We start from the raw sequence: 20,328 nt of genomic DNA on the forward strand, positions 1-20,328 counted from the left end.
TGCCCAGTTTCTGCAGTCTCCAGGGATCTTTCAAAGGCCATGATTACAAAATGTGGGAAGGTGTGTTTGGGAAACTGTCTTGAGAATGATTTCTGTAAAAATGTCCTGTCTTCTCAGATGATGAAATCGTTAGAAAATGCTGCTGTGACACCCAGGAGATGAAGGATTTGTTGCTGTTATTGCATGATGTCAAGAGGGATGTGCCATGAGCCCAGGTAACATTGGGAGTGAGAAACTCCTCACTGCACAGCACCCAAGGGGCTCCTCAAGGCTTCAAGAGATGCCCCTGTGGCTTTTTTGATGCCAAGGAAAGAGAAGAATTCTGATTCTTTTTATTATTAGGGCCATGGTTTAGTGGTGGCCTTGGAAGTTCTGGGTTAACAATTGGACTTGGTGATCTTTAAGGTCTTTTCCAACTAAAATGATTCAATGAGTCTGGGACTTAAGTACCTTGTCATTTGAGATCCTTTTTCCTAGGACCACAGAGAACACTCATGCCAAAAGAAACTACCTTCAGCCTCACTAGGCTTTTACTTCCCACCCACCTCCTTTTTCCACAAAAAAAAAAAAAAAAAAAAAAAGGATGTGGGGAGGAGAGGAAAGAGAGAGGGCAAGCACTGCACAGATCCTGCTGTTTGGGAATCATGATCCTATTTAATCACAGAATTCCAGACTGGTTTGGGTTGGAAGGAACATTACAGATCACCTAAATCCAACCCCCTGCATGGGCAGGGACACCTCCCACCAGGCCAGGTTGCTCCAAGCCCCATCCAACCTGCCCTTCAACACTGCCAGGGATGGGGCAGCCACAGCTTCTCTGGGCAACCTGGGCCAGGGTCTCACCACCCTCACAGCCAAGAATTTCCTCCTCATGTCTCATCTAAATCTCCCCTTTCTTTTAAAATCTATTACCCCTCATCTTCTCATGACACATCCTTGTAACCGTATCGGGACAATGCTGGAAAGAAATAGATGTCAGTTTGGGAATATTTTGCAGGTGGAATCATAAATCAAGTAGAAACCAGAACAAAAAGAGAAAATAATCTCCTGGCATCCTGTTTTCACATGCACAGCCAAGATTCCTGCTTTGAGGTGGCGCGGAGCGAGGGAGGGAGCTCAGCCCGTTCCTCTGACGCGCCACGAGGCAAAGGGTGTTTGTTCTCTTATCAGCAAAGAGCAGTTATCAGCTTACCAACCTGCTCCATCCATGAGATAATCTACTTCTTATTGTTGTGGTTTGGAAGAAGAACAAAATCCCCCCCAAAAGTGAAAAAAACTCTCCTCTTTTGCATTTGTGATGAAGTCTTTTTCCATCAGAGGAGCCATCCTGAGAGGTGTTTGAATAATATCAGTGCTTGTTCCATGGAGAGTTGGCTTTTCATGTCACATGAGCCAAGGTTGAAACTAATTCTCAGCCCCTCTGTGATATCCACTTGATCCCCCTGCTGAAATGCAGCTATTTCCAGATGATCCAAAGCACCTGTTGAACAGGGGCGGGGGCTGGGGCAGGAACATCCCAGATTCCAGCCAAAACAGCAGGAGGAACTTCTGGACTCTTTAACGGAATTACTCAGTCAAGCACGTAAGATTACAGGTTAATGTCATACTTCAACTAAAATTGCTCCACCATCAAAGTGTCCCAGCAACTTCTTGAGCAGGGCTGAGTCAGAGAGAAGTGTACTCTGCTCCCACCCCAAGCACACAATCAGCACGACCATCATGACTACAGCAGACCAGGGTTCAGCCAGCACTGTTAACAGGCTGACCAGTTCTTAGCATAATTACAGGGTTTGGAAGAGAAAAAGATGATCTAAGTATTGGTCACACTATGTTCCTGCTCATGGAGGAGACCTCTGAGCACATCCCAATGTGAAGCAGGACATGCTGATCACATTCTCCTGTAAAACACCACAGAAACATCTTTAGAGATATGAGGAGCTGGAGACTATTCAGGATGAAGTATTTGCTCAGGATAAATGGCTGGAAGGGATTCTGCCAGAGATCCCCCTCTACAGAGACGCCCCTGCTGGGCTGGGTCCACTTCTAGGGTCCCACACAAGGAGGACATGGAGCTCATAGAATCTAGAGGAAGCCACAATGACTATGAGTGGGCTGGAGCAGCTCTGCTCTGGAGACAGGCTGGGAGAGCTGGGGTGTTCAGCCTGGAGAAGAGAAGGCTCCAGGGAGACCTTAGAGCACCTTCCAGTGCCTGAAGGGGCTCCAGGAAAGCTGGGGAGGGGCTTGGGACAAGGGCAGGGAGGAATGGGATAAGAGGAAATGGACTAAAACTGGAAGAGGGAAGATTTAGATTAGACATTTAGACTAGACATCAGGAAGAAATTCCTTCCTGTGAGGGAGGTGAGACCCTGGCCCAGGTTGCCCAGAGAAGCTGTGGCTGCCCCATCCCTGGCAGTGTTGAAGGGCAGGTTGGATGGGGCTTGGAGCAGCCTGGGCTGGTGGGAGGTGTCCCTGCCCATGCAGGGGGTTGGAACTGGATGATCTTTAAGGTCCCTTCCAACCCAAACCAGTCTGGGATTCTATGATTCAGGGATCCGTTCTGTCCGTGCTTGCAAACTCCACATTAATGGGCTTTATCCAGATTCAGTTCCTTGTTGTGGCAGGCACATTACAAACTCACTCATAAATGCAGAGTAAAATTAAACTGACCTCTCCCCTTCCTGTCCTCCCAACATGACACAGTAATTCATGGACTCACCTAGAAGTCCAAACCCATACATCAGTTGCAGGATCATCCACAAAGCATGTGGAGCCCACGCCACCTTGCTCTAACTGGCCAACCCTCCCGGTCACTCACCCCCAGGAGTTAAACAACACAGAAAAACATCAAGCAAGTCACAGTGGCCACAAGATGCTCTGCCAAAAATCTGACCAGAATGTCTCTGATGAGCAAGAGTGAGCAAATTAAAGAACAACAGGATTTCTAGGAGACAAAAGGCTTGAAATCTGAGCCACACTTTGCCTGGGAAGAGCCTGTTAAAGGAGAAGGATCTGCAGCCACCCTGATTTTTGAGGTACAATCAAGGCACGAAGAATGAAAACATCTCCATAAATCTGGAGAAGCACAGAGACAGCTGGAGCATCCAGCCCAGCCACACAAAGCTCCTGTGAAGGACAAAAGTGAAGCAGCAGCCCTAAAAGTCCTTGACTGTCTAGATGTTTCTGTGCCGTTACAAAAGTCGTGCCCACATTCAAAGTTGAATAAATGAAGGGAAAGAACCACCACTGACTAAATAGAGGTGAGACCTGCTCATTCCAAGCATCCAAAAAGGATGAGTCACAGGCCCCCTCCAACATCACAAAATTAGACACCAGAAATGCTTCTGGTGTGACGTTGGAATGCCCAGGGCATGGTTGCTTCATGTCCAACTCCCCAGCTGTGCTGATGAGCAGACATTTCAAACTAAAACTGGGTATCTCAGACTTCTTGAAATCCAGCCTGTGGGAAGGACCCTTTCGGAAAGAAACTCCTGGGATGTCACAAAAACCATCATGCCACAGTGCTGGGTGACACTGCTGGGACAAGGGGTCTGAACCTCCTTGTCCTGCCAAGGGCTGACACACCAGAATGGAGACTGGATCTTGGGCAGAATTTCTTGCTGGCAAGGGTTGTCAGGCTCTGGCCCAGGCTGCCCAGGGCAGGGGGGGAGTCCCCATCCCTGGAGGGGTTTCCAAGCCGTGTAGATGTGGTGCTGAGGGACACAGGGCAGGGGTGGCCTTGGCAGGGCTGGGGGAATGGCTGGACTGGATGGTCTTAGAGGTTCTTTCCAATCAAAACAATCCTATGATTCTATGAGACACTGCTCTGGTCCACCACAGAAGAGCTAAAATAAATACTTCAGAGGTCACCAAGTCAGAGTCACCTCAGTTAATCTTAGCCTGCTAAAAGTTGGATAATAAGGTCTCAGCAAGAGGTTTCTTACAGTCAGTGGAGATAATGGGCACTTTAGAAGATGATTTATGTCATGTTTATCCTCCTTCTTAGGGAGGGATGGACATTCCTGAAGAGCCCCTCTGGCTCTGCTGCCTGGGAGAGCTCCTCCATGACCATGTGAGGGGAGTCCACCACAAAGCTACTCTAATTCCAGATGTCTCTTCTCCAAGGAGTTACTTTTATCTACATTAATGTTTGCATTTTTCATGGTCTCCTTTGTTTCCCCACTCGATGTCAGAAGAACTTAATCCTTTCAGAGCACTTCAGGACGCTCCTGAAATGGTTTTCAGTGCAGTTCTCGTACTGGTCACACCACTAGTACATCTTGGAGCATCACAAAACCATAAGTGAAGTGGCAAGTGAAGCATCATCAGCTGCACACAGGGAAGGGTTTTGCTTTTTGTGGTTGGTTTGGGGTTATTTTTGGTTTATTTGGGATTCTCCCAAAGTTTTCCAGCAGGTCACATCCCACAGTAGTACAGCCCTGAAACTGCAGCCTAGACACACTTCCAGTTTTCCCAGCTTTGGTCCCAGTATCAACTGTTTGCAGGCAGTTGTCCCTGGAACCTGCACATAGCAGCTGGTATCAAGGAGAAGCCAAAATCATGTGTATTACAGGAAAACTGGTGGGCAGAGCTGCTCAGGAATGTTCTCCCTGCCACTAGTGGAAAGGTGTATTTATTTTTGTCTAAAACAACATTTTGGAGGGAGAAGGAGAAGCTCAAGGAGCCCGTTCTGGGGAGTTACTGAGAGTTTCAAATTTGCAGTTAGATCTCGTTTTTAATTGCTATTCTTCCATTTCCCTGAATTTGTCTTTCTGTGAAACAAAAACCACATTGTCTTTTTCCTCCCTACCTCTCAGGTGTTCCTGTTGCCACTTGCTGACAGTGACAAGGAGCCTTTTGCACTTCAGTTTCTAAGAAAAGCTGAAAAGACCTGCAGAGCTTCTGCTTAGGGACATGCAGCCACATGGAAGGACCTATGCACAACCAGGAAGTGCCACCAACTAATCATTAAGCATCTTAGCCAGGTGGACATTGAAATCCAGCCAATCCATCTCTAATCTACATAGGAAGAGGAGAAGCAGACTGATGGACAACCCTCATTCCTTCACCCAGAGAGGTTTGATGTTTTGAAGGGAGGAGAACTCAACCTTCAGCTGGATCCCCAAATCCTCTTCATCCTGTTGTGACAACTCAAGTGGATGAAATGGCCAGGAAACAGTTGTGCCAGAAATGGCTGTTATTATGGATATAAACATGGAGGAGCCATTTTTCATGCAGAAGAGACAGTGTTTACTGCTGCTGAGCAGTAGAAGAGATAAATAAAAGGATTCTCAAGTGTGTTCAGCTGCAAACTGCTGCAGGGAGCTACAAAAGTGGTTCAGAAAACCTTCACAGATGAAATATCAGTGTTTTTTCCTTTCCCAGGGCTGTCTGCACACCTGTGTTCATGGGAGCAGCTTTTGGTTAGCAGCAAAAAAATTGTTTAAGGACCTTAATTATTAAAGGCCATTGTTAGCTCTGGGGCTCCCAACTGAAGAAGGACATGGAGCTATTGGAGTGAGGTCAGAGGAGGACATGGAGATGGTCCAAGGGCTGGAGCAGCTCTGCCCTGGAGACAGGCTGGGAGAGTTGGGGTGTTCAGCCTGGAGAAGAGAAGGCTCCAGGGAGACCTTAGAGCACCTTCCAGTGCCTGAAGGGGCTCCAGGAAAGCTGGGGAGGGACTTGGGACAAGGGCAGGGAGGGATGGGATGAGGGGGATGGATTTAAACTGGAAGAGGGGAGATTGAGGTGAGACATGAGGAGGAAATTCTTTGGTGTGAGGGTGGTGAGACCCTGGCCCAGGTTGCCCAGAGAAGCTGTGGCTGCCCCATCCCTGGCAGTGTTGAAGGGCAGGTTGGATGGGGCTTGGAGCAACCTGGGCTGCTGGGGGGTGTCCCTGCCCATGCAGAGGGGTTGGAACTGGATGATCTTGAAGGTCCCTTCCAACCCAAACCAGTCTGAGATGATATGATTATTTTGTGAAGTATTTATGTGGTGCTGGTCCTTCTCCCAGCAGGAACTGGGAGAGAACCACCGTGTCTCGCCAGCATCTTCATGTCATTCACAGCCTGGGGAGATTTTGCTCACTGCAAACACAACTTGTACCAATCACACATAGGTAGGATATTCATTTCCCTCATTTTTGAGATATCTTGAAATAAAATTCCTTCTTGAAGGATACAGGTGACAGATCCTCACCCCCAGGAAACTGGGGGTTGCTCAGGAAATTACCTTGCACCTAAGAAGGAAAAAAAACCCAACCCACCAATTTGCCACCACCATAAATCAACCATCTGCAGAATGTAAACTGGGGTAATCTGGCTCTATCAGCACTTGCAACAGCAGTGGCTTTTCCAAGGTTTATACAACATGAACCTTTCTGTCTTTCCTAAAAGGTGCTAGAAACTAACTAAATTTCCAGGAAACATGATAAAAAATCCACTCATTGCTTTTGACCTCCAGGGTTCACCTCAGAAAAAGGAGAAGCTTTCCTTGCTAATGAAAGGACCTAAAAAGCTGAGTTTATCTTTAATTGTTAAGGGAAGAAGTTCAATTGTGTGATGTCACTGCAATGTGAGAAGGTGTTTTGGGAAGAGTTTGACAGATGATGGAGGAGAAGTAAGCAGGAGACCAACACACTCTGGTCCTTTATGGGTTCTAAGGACATAACCCAGCATCAGCCTGAACCAGCAGTGAAACTCCTCCTGAACCCACAGGCAGATGTTCCTCCATTTGTCATTAATCATGTGTATTCTCAGCTCTGCCCTGGCTGCAGGAGCTGAGGCTTCTCCAAGTGCAGCAACACTTCTTGCTTCTGTTCTCCCATAGAATCAGAGTGTGGTTTGGGTTGGAAGGGACCTTCAAGATCATCCAGTCCCAACCCCCTGCGTGGGCAGGGACACCTCCCACCAGCCCAGGTTGCTCCAAGCCCCATCCAACCTGCCCTTCAACACTGCCAGGGATGGGGCAGCCACAGCTTCCCTGGGCAACCTGGGCCAGGGTCTCACCACCCTCACACCAAAGAATTTCCTCCTCATGTCTCACCTCAATCTCCCCTCTTCCAGTTTGAAGTGATTCCCCCTCATCCCATCCCTCCCTGCTCTTGTCCCAAGCCCCTCCCCAGCTTTCCTGGAGCCCCTTCAGGCCCTGGAAGGTGCTCTAAGGTCTCCCTGGAGCCTTCTCTTCTCCAGGCTGAACACCCCAACTCTCCCAGCCTGTCTCCAGAGCAGAGCTGCTCCAGCCCTCCCATCATCTCTGTGGCCTCCTCTGGACTCTCTCCAGCAGCTCCATGTCCTCCTTGTATTGGGGACCACAGAACTGGACACAGTACTCCAGGTGAAGTCTCATGATCCCATGATATCTTCAGTCCTGGACATGCTGCCACTAAATCAACCCTGGAGCCAAGGATGCTCCACAACACCAACCTTCTCCTCTTAGCTCCCTCCAGGTTTGTACAGATGGTCCATTAAGAGCAACAACCTCTCCCTCATGCACTCAGATTGCAGATAACCACAAATTCTAGGAATTTTCAGCCATCTCCCACACAAGCAAGAGGAGATACCACCATCCTTCCTATTATGCATAATTGTATCACTACTTGGGATTGGGGGAAAAACACGGGACTGATTTCTCCCTGTAGAGTCACCTTTGGGACAAGCAGCCTAGGAGGTGGCCCAGCTCTTGTCCTTCTCTTTTTATTTTGAATTTCCCCCCCCACCTACTCACAGGAAAAGCACCAGCATTCCGTAAGACTCATCAACACGTCACTATCTGTTAATACTCCATGTACTTTTAAAGCTCTTTTGCTTCCTGTTTGGTCTACTCCAGTTTCCAGGGATTTCTGCAGCCTTGGGGGAAATCAGCTGCCTTGGGGGAGCAACAACAAAATTCAACACCCAACCAGATTTCACTTCATTCTCCAACAAGATGAGGCTCAAGCCAGTTTTCTTCAACCTCTCCTTTGCCACGATGAGTTGTTTTCTTCAAAATGGAGCCTCCAGAGGTCCATGCTATCCAGATGGTAGCACCAAACCTGCTCAAGTGGGCTTGGAGACTTGAATCTCCTCTAAAAAAAACACAACACATCCTCCCCATACAATAAAAAAAGCCAGATAATCAAAACAGGAAACCAGAAGTGGTTTCACCCATAGGAGGTTAAGAAGTTCAAAAAGAAAGGCTAAACAACTCCAAATTAAACCCCCCAAACATGCTGGGTTGCATTTGCTGAAGCAGATCGTCCTGACACCTTCTCCTTCCTGGTTGGTTTCTGTGTCCCACCATGCTCCCAGATACCACCCTGCGTTCTAGAGCATCACCCTATCAGCACCCAGTCACTCATTTTTCTCCTGGTGAAGAATTCTTCTCATTTGGCTGTTGTTAGCAACTCTACCCCCCTGCCAAGTCTCTCTCCAAGCAGTCTTGTGAAAAGCCACATGAGGGAGAACTTCTCAGGGGCCTTCATCCCAAGGAGATTTGGACTAATGAGTCGAGGATGAGGCCTGGGAGCTGTGAAGTCACCTTGGTACCCCTAAGAAGTCAGTGTCTATCCACCAGTGAAGAGACTACACTGCTCCTGTGTCCTGCTCCCAACCCACTCCTGGTACTCCATGTCTACCCTTCCTTTCTCTCCTTGGCCCTTGGTCTACCAGCCACATGCCTATGAAGGGAGTGAGGGAAAACATTCCATATGAGGAAGTTTGATTTCACATTTGGGATTTAAAACCAAGAAATAAGTTAGTTCCCCCTCCCTAGCCCAAATCTCCAAAGATAGATCCCCTCTGGCTCCAACCTCCTCTCAGGCAGCTGCAGAGCCAGCAGGTCTCCCCTCAGCCTCCTTTGCTCCAGGCTGGACACCCCCAGCTCCCTCAGCTGCTCCTCCTCACACTTGTGCTCCAGCCCCTTCCCCAGACACGCTGCAGAATGTTTCCAGAAGAGGGATGATCTCAACATAAAAAGCAACATGTATGAAGATACACAGGCAAAGGACTTTGACAAGTTTTGTCCCAGCATAAAAGAAACCCACCAACAACTTAAAGAAACAACAAAAAACCCAGCCCACCTGGACTGGTTGCTTCCTGAAGCAAGGATGGAGGGCAGTGGGACAATAAACTTCCATCCATCAGCAGCCAAGCAACACGGTGAGACATGGCTCACCTTGACAAGAGAGAGATAAATAATTATTTGATTGTAAATACAATTTGGATCTAATACCACAAGGCTGCCAAACAGGAAAAACATGGGGAGGATTTCCAGGAGGGTGTGTCTGAGCTCCCCAATTACTCAGGGATGGATTATTTGATCCCACAGCCCTGAACATCAAGAGGTTCCATAACGCACAGTGCTCCAGGGACCCTGAGTGATGAAATGACCTCATCTTTTTCTCTCCAAAAATCCCAGCTCTGTAAAACTCCTGGAATTTGTCGTCTTCATTCCCTATCCTAACAAGGAGAGGATCCTACTTTTGTAAATACAGAATTTGCTCGATTTCTCCAGCTAAATAATTCTATTAAACTGAGCTTCGTATGATGTGAATTTCATGGTAGGTTTACATCAGTTCAAGAACCAACTGCAGAACTGAAGATGTTTATTCTGAATATATTTAAAGTGTGATTTTAAATGATAAAGGGAAACTGTGACAAAGGAACCATAAAATCAGAGAATCACAGACTGCTTTGGGTTGGAAGGGACCTTACAGATCATCAGGATCCAATCCCCCTGCATGGGCAGGGACACCTCCCAGCAGCCCAGGTTGCTCCAAGCCCCATCCAACCTGCCCTTCAACACTGCCAGGGATGGGGCAGCCACAGCTTCCCTGGGCAACCTGGGCCAGGGTCTCACCACCCTCACAACAAAGAATTTCCTCCTCATGTCCATCCAGATGCTTGAAAATTTCATGTTATATTAACAAACACTTCTCCCCCCAAACTGATTGAAAATTAAGAACTGTGCCTTACTTTCCAGGTAGTTCTCCCACATTCCATACAAGAAATCCACACATACTGTGTTCTCTGAGAACAACAACACGTAGAGACATAGAAAGGTAAACAAAAAAAAGAAAACCAGAGCCAGGATATGAATAATTCATGAGAAGTTGTTTTCCAAGCATTATACTCCCCAACTCCATTATAATTCCAACAGTTATTTCAGACTTTCAGCCAGGAAACATTCCTCAAATACGTCCAGTAACTGAGTAGAATAATGTCCCCAAGAAGAAAAATCCTCCAGCTCATGTCTCAATGTAAAACAGCCCCAAATTCCTAACAATTGGAAAAGATAGCAGTATGTCTAATGTCTAGCTCACAGTCTGTTAGGAAGAGATGTGATGTAGAAGACTGCAAGTATCTGAGCTGGAGGTACTGCATGCATAGCTCCATAAAGCTGATGTTCAGCAGCGCCCTGAAGGACACAGGACAACAGTCCACCACAGCTCAATGAGCCCACAGGGCTGGCTTGCATATCCATCCCCACCAATGTGTCCTCCTCCCTGCCCCTCCAAAATAACAACCTCACCAGCCACATCAAGCACTTATGAGGAACATCAATAGAAATGAAAAACTTATCTGGTTTTGAAGTGAATGTCACAGCTGGAAATAGAGGTGATGGAACCATCCTCTAAGTGTTCATGTGGTTTGAAAACACTACTGCTCTACCACCCATCCTTTCTCCTACTACCTCAGAGAGGCCCCAACCTCACTCCCCAAAGTTTGAAAGGGGAGGCACATAACTTATTACCCCTCCCTACTGATGGGTAATTAGCAGCAGGGGTGATTGCACTCTCTGCCAGCAGCAAGAACACATGTCCTTGTGGCCAAAGCCTCATTAGAAACCATCTGTGCTGAAACCAATGTGGAGTTAGAATCCTAGAATAGAATCATGCAATCTTTTAGGTTGGAAAAGAGCTTTAAGATCATCCAGCCCAGCCATTCCCCCAGCCCTGCCCAGGCCCCCCGTGCCCCATGTCCCTCAGCACCACATCTACACGGCTTGGAAACCCCTCCAGGGATGGGGACTCCAGCCCTGCCCTGGGCAGCCTGGGCCAAGGCCTGACAACCCTTGCCAGCAAGAAATGCTGCCCAAGATCCCATCTCAGCCTCCCCTGGCACCACTGGAGCCCATTGCCTCTTGTCCCATCCCTTGTTCCTGGGGAGCAGAGCCCGACCCCCCTGGCTCCAACCTCCTCTCAGGCAGCTGCAGAGCCAGCAGGTCTCCCCTCAGCCTCCTTTGCTCCAGGCTGGACACCCCCAGCTCCCTCAGCTGCTCCTCCTCATACTTGTGCTCCAGCCCCTTCCCCAGCTCCCTTGTCCTTCTTAAGGCTCTTTAGTTACTGAATGGGGAAATGGTTTTACTCCAGGGCTATCTTCTCCTCCAGTTTTCCACCTGTGTATCTGACCTCAGGATGGATGCACCGCTCTGAGCTTGGTGAGCTCAGGTGATGTTCCTGTGTGCAGGGGTGGACCTGCCACATCTTCAGCAAGGGTTTTTTTCTGAACTTGTTATCTGCATTTGGCCCTCTGAAACAAAGCTACTCATTTGCATCTTCTGGTGCTAACTCTGAAGATGTTCTCCATAACAAAGGACACCTGCAGACACACTGCACTGAAGGCAGAGGGGAGGTACTTTATACCAAGATAAGACTGACCTCCATGGCTGTGAAGTTCTGGATGGGAGAACCAGGAGTGATTTATGAGCTGCTGAGGCTGTCCACACTCATGTTAATTAAGAGTTCCCATAATTGGTGTTCCTCCTGCCACAGGAGGAAACACATAGGTAATTAATTGCTCCAGGTTCTCACAGGCAGCTTCATCATTGCATAAATTGGCTGAGGAGGAGATTTAGCTTCTAGGTGAAAGGAAAAACTCTCACTACCTCCTCCAAGTTAATTGCTAACTGAGGTAATCCACCTGGAACTAACTGTTGGTTGGCTTCCTGTGGCTACAAAGAGGTTTTCATTTAACAAAATCATAAAGAATCTCCATAAAAAAATTCAAAATAGGGTAGGATGGATTTTTGAGTCCATCCCTCAGGCCCAAACCAGCACAGGTAGCACATAAAGCCACATTTCAGCTCTGGCTTCAAGTCTTATGATGATGGCAATGAATCAAAACGTTTCCTTGTGTCCTGCTTACTTAACTTTTTCCCTTCTGCAACTTGGTATGAAGGTCACTGCTTTTGAAACAGAAAAGAGGGGTTTTGATCTCCAGTGCATCTTTGAAGAACACTTGGAGGTTCAGAACAGTTCCTATGATCAAAGTATCCTCCTCTCCCCACCTGGTTTTTCAGTGTGTGGATACACACTGACCTGACTTGAAATGAATTCAAAGATAAACCATTTTTGTTCTGGAAATGCACAAAGGTTTGACCTCCCTGCTTGCACAAAGGGACTGGGAAGAACGTGAAACAGGATGACACTCATTTTAGAAGGATGATGCATTTTTGCAAACTCAGAGCATCACTCCCATTTGACAGTAATGAACTAAAACCATCTTTGTTTCAGACTTTAGGAAAAGCTAGAAGTGGAGTTGCTGGTAATCCCATGGGAAGGAAACATAGCTCTGTTTCCAGGTTCTGTATGTTTAGAAGTTATAAATCATTCCTGCAGCTCAGGGCTGTAAGGGGGGAACTAACACCCACCTCTGAGTCTGACATCTCTCCCCTGCCCATGGTGATTAACATCAGGTGGGGATGTCAGTATGAGCACATGTCCTCCAAAATCTCCAATTATTTTGAAAAGTAGCCTCCTTTGACCTGCCAAAACCACATTCCTCCCTGGTAGGAAAACTCCTTAAGACAGCTACTACATTATCACGCAGTTTTGGTGAGCAGTCTCCAGAACTACTCCTGGGATGAGCAGATCAAGTGTCCTGTGGATTTTGAGTGAAGAACAGCCAGGAGAACAAATGCCTGCCCCCCCACCTCAGAAAGAATTCTGAGTTCCTCCTTCATCTCGTAAGATTCAACCCAAGATGAAAGACACCTGAATTGAGGTGTCTGTAGGACGTCTGAACTGTCACCAGAGTCAGCTGAGATCTGATTGCTGCAGGTGATGAACACTGGAGAACACTTTGCTCACCCTAAAGCAACCATAAGTCATCCTCCAGCCACTTGGCCACATGGATTACATCTCCAACACCGACCAAACATGGAGACCCCAGGGCATATCTACATTTGGCCACTGCCAATCTGGACCTGAATCCCACCCACTGTGTCCTTCTTAGTAACTTCCCAGGATGGAAATGCTCACCAGAATGGAAATCCTCACCAGGATGCCAGATCAGGTCCACCACAGGACATCCTGACTTCTCAGACCCCCCCAAACGTCTCTAATCTTCTCCTCAGCCATTTTCTGCTTCCCATTGGTACCATCTCCTCTTTCAGCTAAAGGTGAAATGCAGAAATCAGGTAGGACCCTGTGAAAGTCCTATTATTTTCTCCCTATAAACCAACAGGGAACAGACATTATCTGAGGTTCTCAACACCAACAGCTTGAGTGGTCTGGCCCAAAACACATCCTTTGCAAAAACAGCTGAGGTGGCAGAAAGGTGACTTTCTCCAAGGTACCATCCAAGCCTTTCCTTTGCTGGAAGGAGCCCAGGAACATGTAACTCATATCAGCACTTGCCCATTCCTAGGATATTCCTCAGAAAAACCTACTCAAGCATCATCCTGCACCTCAAGCACATGCAATGTCATTCTTCAAAGTGTGTTATGAAGTCCTTGGCAAGCCTGTGCTCCCCGAAAGGACAGCTCAGCTACATCTGCTCTCTTCCCCAGTGCCAAGAATGGAGGTGAGAGGTAGCAGATAGATCATCACACACATTTGGGGCACATTAGCTAAGGTCACCTGAGATGCAAAGTGTGATTTTGAGGTCATTTTTCCTCTCCTGTCTGTGTACAAATCCAGGTTAATCCCCACATGTGTGATGACCACATTTCAGAGAAGAGGTGTGTCCACACAGTGCACTTTTCCTCTCTGAGCTTGAATGTTTGCACTTAAATATGGAAATAAACTACCACGATCACCATTTTGAAGCCCTGACGTCTGCTCTGTGGCTCTTCAGCAGTATTTGCCTTTGGTGGTGAGGAATGAGGGAGCATGAGGCAGAGAAGGGTCACCATGTCCTAATACTGCCTGAGACATATAGCCCTGCCTGCCCTCCACCTCAGAAAGAATTCTGAGTTCCTCCTTCATCTCATAATCCTTCATTTTCACCCTTTAACCTCCTCTGAACCTTCTGTGAGTCAGCAGGACTTGTCTGTTGAGGCAAGATTGATGCTTGGCTTTGGAGCAGATGAAGCATATTCCTGGGTCAGCCAGAAGGTGTTTTGGGAGTATTAGCCATCTCTCCTCTCATCCCCAGACCCCAGAAGAGGGAGAGAGTGAGTTCAGGATCTGCACAAAGATGCTCCAGATGCCACTGCCTTGCTGATCTTGCCCCAGACAGGCCAAGGTCACAGAACAACCACACTGCCCAAAACTAAGGGCATCTTCCAGCCCTTAAGTCCTACAACCCTGTTTTTGGCTCCTGAAGTTTCCAAAATCATGAACATGTCCAAATGGGGAGTATTAGGGATTGCATGATGGGCAAAAATATTTACCTTGGAGTCCTGGCCAAACCCTTCCCACATGGGCAAGTCCAAGCTCTCCTAGAAAAATCCTACCTAAAGTTGGTGTTGCAGTTTGCTTCAGAGGTGGGTACGTGTCAAGAATGGGAGATGGTTGAGAGCAACCACTGGCATTTACTGCGAGAAAGGCCCCAGAGCTTGCTAGGGGGAATAAAATCTGCCAGCTTAAATCACTTTATTTCTTAAAAGATGCCATTCTTGGCAAAATCCATCATGGCCTTCATCTAAAAGCACCATTGCCTGCAAATGCTGCTGCATTTAGACGTGGACTGCGGCTCCTTTCATCGCGGGCAGAGGAGGGTTGGGGGCTGAGGTTTGAAAAGCCACTTTTCTTTGGAGATGCCAACAGTTTCCTCAGCAGATTTCTCCCCCTCGCCCCCTCCCAGCCCAACCTGCTTTCACAAAGGGAGAAAAAAAAAAACCACCACGCAACAAAAAAAACCCCTCAACCATAAATGGATCCTGTAGTGTCTGCAATGTAAAGAATTAGTTGAATGGGAAGAAATGAACCATGGTCTTTATGTCCTAGTTACAGTCAGTGCAAACATTGCAGCTAATCCCTGTTGTTGGAGGGGACTGGGAAAGAGACACGGATGGATCCCACTGGGAACATTTTGTCTCTCTCCATCTACTCTTGAGATGACATTTTTTTTTTGTGTGTGTCATAAGATTGAGTTGTATGAAGAGGCCTGTGACTAAGGTAAAGCTGGGGGAGGGATACTGTTCCCTGTCTCTTCTACCGAGTGTAACACCTACAATCTTCCTACTGCAGGGAGGTCCTAGCAACCCATTCCTTTCAGGAAAGAAAAAGAAAGCTATTCATTCCCAGCAAATCCCATTTTGCCATGGCAACCCTCCCCCCCTCCCCTTTCCCGCCCCTCAAACACAACAGTTGTTCACAGGGGCTGTAGAAAACGAGACAACAAAACCAAACCATGACCCATCCAGCTCGGGCATTTTCTGCTCTGAATTTTCCAGCCTCTGTCCTCAACATCTCCTGGGGACCAACACATCTCTCACCACTGTGGGGGCCTCAGCTGACCTAGTCCCATCCCCAGCCACCCTCAGGCATGAGCCCTGCAGCTCACAGCCCATGGCCACAAACAGAAAACTCCAGGTTGTGCTGCTCCTGGAGAATCTGAGGGTTATCAAAGCATTTTGGGGTTGTTCAAACATGAAGGAGATGCAGTGTCCCTGGTGGCAGAATGTGTACAGCTCAAGGTCTCTCCTCTGCCTCTCCTCTCTTCCTCCCTGATAAACTCATAGAATTGTTTTGGTTGGAAAAGGCCTCTCAGAGCACCCAGTCCAACCCTTCCCCCAGCCCTGCCCAGGCCACCCCTGCCCCATGTCCCTCAGCACCACATCTACATGGCTTGGAAACCCCTCCAGGGATGGGGACTCCAGCCCTGCCCTGGGCAGCCTGGGCCAGGGCCTGACAACCCTTGCCAGCAAGAAATGCTGCCCAAGATCCCATCTCAGCCTCCCCTGGCACCACTGCAGCCCATCTCCTCTTGTCCCATCCCTTGTTCCTGGGGAGCAGAGCCCGACCCCCCTGGCTCCAACCTCCTCTCAGGCAGCTGCAGAGCCAGCAGGTCTCCCCTCAGCCTCCTTTGCTCCAGGCTGGACACCCCCAGCTCCCTCAGCTGCTCCTCCTCACACTTGTGCTCCAGCCCCTTCACCAGCTCCCCTCTTTGGAAGCTTTCCAGCACCTCAAATGTACCATCCTTGTGGAGCCACTGGATGTGCAGGGAGGTTGGGGATACAGGAATGGCACCCTGAATGACCAAGGTTCTTGGGACACTAAGACCCAAGCCATCTTGAACTCAAACCACATCTCAGTGTGTCTCAACGCAACGTCAACCAGAGCAACCAAGAGAAAAGCAACCTGGCCACTTTATCCCTGCAAGAGACCCTGTTCCAGCAGTGCTTCCCACAGCTTCAAATCACCTCACTTTTTGGTTAACCTGAACTCCCATTAAAGAGCAAATAAGGTCATTTTATTTTCATCAGTGCAAAATCCTTGGGAAGTAAAACCAAGAGTTTGTACCAGGTGCTTTTAGAATAAATTCCAGCAATACCACAGATTTTATCCTGCACTTTATTGTTGACTGAGGTGAACGAAGCCCTTCTGGTGACCCAGACTTTTCCCTGCTATGTCCTGGGCATAAAAACCTCCCTCTGCCCAGGCAAACAAGGTTAGTCAGTTGGTCACACCACAGCCTATTAATATGTAGATGTTTTAAACACCCTCCAGATCCTTTGGCAAATTGCTCTGCATGGTTTTCTCTAAGGACACAACAAACGGATATTTAGTGACAGTTCTTCAAAAGCTTCTCATCTTTCCCAAACACCTTCCCCTTCCTACCCCCAGAACTGAAGCCAAAACAAGTCAGTTTAGAGATCGATAAAGACTTCTGTCTTCAGAAAGCAAATTATCTTTCTCTGAAACCAATAGTTAATTAAGCTGGACTGACCATTCCTGGATGCTGCTCCTCTCCATTCCCAAGAAGAAGCGTTTGACTTGCTCAGACATTTCAAAGAAGTTGTGATGAATCCTGCCAAAAAGGTCTCCCTAGAAATAAATCCCTTCATGACAGAGTTTGGCTCATGTTGGACTCACTGCAGCCAGGGGGGGTAGGGGGGGAGAAAAGGGAGGGAAAGAAATCCAAAGGCTTCTCCATTCTCCAATTTGCACTCGAAAGGCTCTGAAATGAGCAAAAGCAGATTAAAACTAAGCGGCTGGAGAAATGACTTCTCCCAGCTGTCTACCCGGCCTCCTTCCCCTCCAGTGTCCCCATAGATGTGACACAGACAGCCTGGCTCAAGTGACAGCTGTTAAACCACTGGAAATTTCACACAGATTTGGGGTTTCTTTCATATGTGAAGTGTAACCTGCAGCTGTTGCGCAGCTGCTTCCAGGGAGCTTAACCACCCGTGCAGAGGAGATGGGGATGCCCGACGAGGGGGGAGGACAAGTACCTGGGGGCAGTGACAGCCAGAGCACCCACTTTTAATCTGCTTGTGTCCCAAAGCTCAGAGAAGACAGTGATAGGGCAAGGGGTGATGGTTTTAAACTGAGAGAGGGGAGATTTAGGTTGGATATTAGGAAGAAATTCTTCACTCTAAGGGTGGTGAGGAACTGGAATGGGTTGCTCAGGGAGGCTGTTGATGCCCCATCCCTGGAGGTTTTTAAGGCCAGGTTGGAGGAGGTTTTGTGCAGCCTGATCTAGTGGTTGGGTTCCCTGCTCATGGCAGGGGGGTTGGAACTTCATGGTCTTTGAGGCCCCTTCCAACCTTAATGATTCTGTGACTCTATGAAATCTCAGAAAGGTCCCCACTCCCTTGGTTTGGCTCCCAGAAGGGATCTGGCTCCAGATACACAAAGCAGCTCAAACCAGCTGGAAGATGCATTGAAGAAGTTCTCTGACCTTGCAAACATGGACACAGCCTCTTCATCCTGGAAGCCTTCAAAGTCTGGAGCAAAGGAGGCTGAGGGGAGACCTGCTGGCTCTGCAGCTGCCTGAGAGGAGGTTGGAGCCAGGGGGGTCGGGCTCTGCTCCCCAGGAACAAGGGATGGGACAAGAGGAGATGGGCTCCAGTGGTGCCAGGGGAGGCTGAGATGGGATCTTGGGCAGCATTTCTTGCTGGCAAGGGTTGTCAGGCCCTGGCCCAGGCTGCCCAGGGCAGGGCTGGAGTCCCCATCCCTGGAGGGGTTTCCAAGCTGTGTAGATGTGGCATACTGGGACATGGTTTAATGGACATGGTGGTGTTGGGTTGACAGTTGCACTTGATGATCTTAAAGGTCTTTTCCAACTAAAATGATTCTACAATTCGATGAAAATATTCAACCATGGGATAGTTGGATTTAAAGGTCTGCCCAGCAATGAAATAACAGGACATACCCTGGGAGAAGTTAAGAACCAGCCTCTCTGCTAGTTGACTTCTTCAGTTGGTGAGGAGCAGCCTTCTTTCTCATCCCTTGGCTATGCCAAAGCCATGACCATTTGGTGCCTGCTAGGCTCCTTAGGACTGAAAAAATGCTCTGGGCAACCTTATCCAGTTGCAGATGTCCCTGCTCACTGCTGAGGGGTTGGAGTAAATTACCTTTAAAGGTACTTCTAACCCTAACCATCTGAGAAGTCTATGATTCAACACAGGGCACTCAGGAACGACATTGCTCAGCCATGTGGGAGCAGCAAGGACCCTGTTTGCTCCTTTAAGCCTCATGAAAAGCTGCATTTAGACTTCAAAAGACATACTAAAACAAAAGGTTGTGTTGTTGACCCAAAGGGCCAGAGCCACCCTAGGAACACAATGACTCAGGTGCCTCCCAGCCAAACCAGAATCTGCAGCACTCTTACAGATTTGGTTGGGATTTGTAGCTCCTGAACCAACTGAGTTGCCACCAAAACCAGGAGCTACTATCAGAGCTGGGCCACACTTGCATCTTTCTTACCCTCCCTCTGTACATTTCTCCAAGACAGTGAAGATACTCAAGTGAGACTGTCCTGGGATCCAGTAATAACTTCAACAGATTACCTATGACCATGGATTTAGAGTATTAGCTTCTTGACCAAGAACTGTCAATTTGCCACCACGACCAGAAACACCTTTTAATTTTACCATAGTTCTCTCAGCCACTCTAGACAAGCAAGGAAAACATCAGCAAAATCTCCCCTTAGAAAAAGTCATCATAATTTCTGCATCCTACCCTTCATAAAAAGAGACTTCAGGTTCATGTCATGCCACCCCATCCACTATGTTTCCCTTAGGAATGATGATCTCACCAGATGGGAAGGTTCCTAACTCCACCAAACTGGAAGGTTCCTACCAAGGAACTGCATAAAAACTTAACACAAAAATCAGATTGTTCCTCCCTTCATCTGTAGACGTTCTTGATGACTACAAGTGAATTTACTTAACCTGTTGAGACCCATTTCAGGAATATTTCTGAGAAATGCTCCAGGGGTGTCTTTAGGCTCTCTGATGAGACCATGACTGAAGGTGAAGGGGGGCAAAAAAGAGCATTGCAGAATTCTATTCTCTACCCAGTGTCTTGTGGGCCATGGTTTTGCTGTACACAGTCATATCTCAAATGCTTTCCTCATATCTTTGTATAGAATTAATTCAGAGTGAAATCCAGGCTGCAGGTTTTAAGAAGTCACAGGTCCCACAACAGGATCACTGTGTGTATTAGATGTAAATAAAAGATTTGCTAAGGATTGTTCCTTCAAATCAGCCATGGGCAAAAGATATTTCACTGTCAGCAGTGGACTGAGAATCCCCCTGAAGAACTGTGTCCAGTTCTGGAGTCCTGACACAAGGACATGGAGCTGTTGGAGAGAGTCCAGAGGAGGCCCCGGAGATGCTGGGAGGGCTGGAGCAGCTCTGCTCTGGAGACAGGCTGGGAGAGTTGGGGTGTTCAGCCTGGAGAAGAGAAGGCTCCAGGGAGACCTTAGAGCACCTTCCAGTGCCTGAAGGGGCTCCAGGAAAGCTGGGGAGGGGCTTGGGACAAGGGCAGGGGGTGAGAGGACAAGAGGAAACTGTTTTAAACTGAAAGAGAGGAGATTGAGATAAGATATCAGAAAGAAATTCTTTGGTGTGAGGGTGGTGAGACCCTGGCCCAGGTTGCCCAGAGAAGCTGTGGCTGCCCCATCCCTGGCAGTGTTGAAGGGCAGGTTGGATGGGGCTTGGAGCAGCCTGGGCTGG

At 48.1% G+C, this 20,328-nt stretch overlaps 1 long non-coding RNA gene across 1 annotated transcript in view; it reads left to right on the forward strand.

The window, feature by feature from the left end:
- The first annotated feature begins 7,110 nt into the window (after positions 1-7,110).
- Positions 7,111-20,328, forward strand: part of LOC127395475 (uncharacterized) — a 308,391-nt gene continuing 295,173 nt past the window's right edge. The window contains exon 1 of the long non-coding RNA XR_007891811.1: positions 7,111-7,150. This is a non-coding gene — a long non-coding RNA (uncharacterized LOC127395475). The remainder of the gene's footprint in view (positions 7,151-20,328) is intronic.

The sequence above is a fragment of the Apus apus genome, chromosome Z (assembly GCF_020740795.1).
Source record: "Apus apus isolate bApuApu2 chromosome Z, bApuApu2.pri.cur, whole genome shotgun sequence".
Taxonomy (NCBI): domain Eukaryota; kingdom Metazoa; phylum Chordata; class Aves; order Apodiformes; family Apodidae; genus Apus; species Apus apus.